Below are 2631 nucleotides of genomic sequence, written 5' to 3'. Positions count from 1 at the left end.
TTGATTTCATTTTAATAATGCAAAAAAAAAAAAAAACGGCCTGCTGACTGAACAGGTTTCATATGGTGCGTCCATTTTGTTCCAAGTACATTAACCCCCAGGACAGGATGATGTTATGCAAGGTATTCAAAATCAGTGTTCAATGTGCTAATCAAAAACAATCAGGTGAAGTCAAATTCTGAAGTGTCTCAGACCATAATATGCCTTGAAGCCTTAGCCTAACATTCTGGTGCAAACAAAATCAAGGCTTGTGTTGGCTGTCGAGGTTCAATCTTACCACAAGATGACGCTAAATACTACAATTTCATGCTTTTCAGAACCAGCTATCACATCTCTGTAGTTTTCCCTCAATCATTTCCTCAAGATTCCCCAAATGATTTAATGAGACACCTTTAGGTGTAGTTGTAAAAGCTTTAAATTTGATAGATAGATAGATAGATAGATCGATAGTAATAGCGGTTAATACTGTCAGTTTACAACGTTACATTTACCTTGACAACATTTTAGCAATCATCGTCGTATGTGCCGGTTTTTATGTCGGCTGTTTAGAACATAGACTGTAAAAAAAAAAATCTGAATCAGGTTTAGAATCAGAACTAGCGACGCCCTTTTCTCCAAAGAATCACTCTTACGAGTCGATGAATCGGTTACAGATTATCAAACAGCCTGAATCGATTCGCAAATGATTCACTTTTAGGAGTCATTTATAAATCGGCTTCACGGTTATCAGTTCAGACTTCAGGCTGAGTCGTCTCTCGCTTACAGATTTGTTTGAATTTGATGAATGTTTTACAACAGAGGACAAAAAGAGCAATGGTATATTTACCGACAACCCAATGAAACCTGCAATGCGTAATCCACACTATCGTTTGCCACTTCCAGTCACGAAAAAGACCTTACAACACCTGCAAGCACGTTAAAGCCTGAAGTTCTGCAGGTAAAGCCACAAGACTACCAAAATACTAACACTACACGAAAGCACTTAAAGTAGAAAGACGTTTCCGCGAGTGTGTGTGTGTGTGTGAGTGTGTGTGTGAGATACATGTTTTTCTATCCCGGTGGGAACTTAATATACACCGACTCATGGGGACATAAATTGAGGTCCCCCTGTGGAAACAAGCTTATACAAATCATACAGAATGGGGTGTTTTTTTGTTTTTTGAGAATGTAAAAATCCAGAAAGTTTTTGTATGATAGAATATACGGTTTGCTACAGTATAAAAACCATTACGTGTGTGTGTGTGTAACCTGGTGGCACTGTAGTATTGTTGAAGTAGGCCTACCTCGTAAATACAACTGTTTATGGTAATCATTCAGTGTACACACAGCATTGGTATTACTTTTAATTTAATTGGCAAATTACAGCTGATTATTTTTAGCATTACATATGTATACAAAAATATGAGTAGTATGTTGTTTTCTCCATAGCTGTCACACTTGTTGTTGACAAGCTAATTATTCTGTTTACTGGAGTAGTACAGCTTTGAAGTACTTAAACTGCATGAAATACAAATGCAATACAAATCCAAAAAGTGACTACACATTTTTTTAGTCATGATTGTTCATACGCATCTCTGTTCTACCTTTGTACTTAACTTTATGACAAACTAACGCATATAATTATTTATATTATTTTTAACAACTCCAGCTGGTGCATTGGGAAGAAGTGAAACTGCGGATCATATAGCATAATGTGGCATACTGCAAACCATTAATATTAAGTGACTTAGATTATGCTTTTTTTAATGTTGGGATCCTTTTGAAGCTTAGGCATTTGTAACTCATTTTAAGGGGCTTCAGTTATCGTTTACTTAATTGATGCGTGTTGGCCTTGATAAATAAATAAATACACCGTTTATATTTTATTTTTTATTATACATACATTCATATATGTACAAACACAATATATACAAATATTAAATATTTATAAATATTCCAAAAGAATGAATGTATGAATATACTACTTACAGTAAATGCTTTAAGCTGTCTGATCCCAACTGTCAGTAGGAACAGGCATAATGGTGTAATGCAAAGCAGATTTAATGAGTGATTCTTAGAGAAAACCTAAAGACATATTGGTTCTAACATTTCATTATGAGGGCAGTCTACAAATTGAAAAGACACACCCATCTTAACGACTGCAATATATTGCTTATCCTGCCCGAAAACACCATAAACATTGCAGATAGCATCTGACGTACCTATTAATTTATCCTAAAACTAATCCTGTGATACTGATGCTTTGCAAATTGGGTGATTTTATGTCAAGGTTTTGGCTGTCAGTCAATAATGTCCTCTGTCTGTAGAAAAAAAAAAATGACCATCAATCAGAACATCAATCTTCTCATTTGATATTATATAAGAAGTGATGTTTATCTTAAGCAATCAGTAGCAATCTATTTGAACTATTACCCTCAGGTCGGCGGTACAGGACAATAAAAGCTAAAACAAACAGACTGAAAAACAGCACATACCCCAGGGCTGTTGCAATACTAAATGAACACTGAATGTAAATGTCTCTTTTGTGCAATATTCCATCTTGTCTCAATCTGAACAATATGCAAATATTGATGCTTAAAGTGTATATATATATATATATATATATATATATATATTTTTTTTTTTTTTTTT

The 2631-nt window shown here is 34.4% G+C and overlaps 1 long non-coding RNA gene across 1 annotated transcript in view; it reads left to right on the top strand.

The window, feature by feature from the left end:
• Positions 1–711: 711 nt before the first annotated feature.
• The window catches only part of LOC107755887 (uncharacterized), an 18579-nt gene continuing 16659 nt past the window's right edge, over positions 712–2631 (top strand). Inside the window, exon 1 of the long non-coding RNA XR_001641742.1 lies at positions 712–937. This is a non-coding gene — a long non-coding RNA (uncharacterized LOC107755887). The remainder of the gene's footprint in view (positions 938–2631) is intronic.

Source organism: Sinocyclocheilus rhinocerous, unplaced genomic scaffold (genome assembly GCF_001515625.1).
Source record: "Sinocyclocheilus rhinocerous isolate Xijiao unplaced genomic scaffold, SAMN03320098_v1.1 scaffold11, whole genome shotgun sequence".
NCBI lineage: Eukaryota > Metazoa > Chordata > Actinopteri > Cypriniformes > Cyprinidae > Sinocyclocheilus > Sinocyclocheilus rhinocerous.
This window is presented reverse-complemented; position numbering and strand designations above follow the sequence as displayed.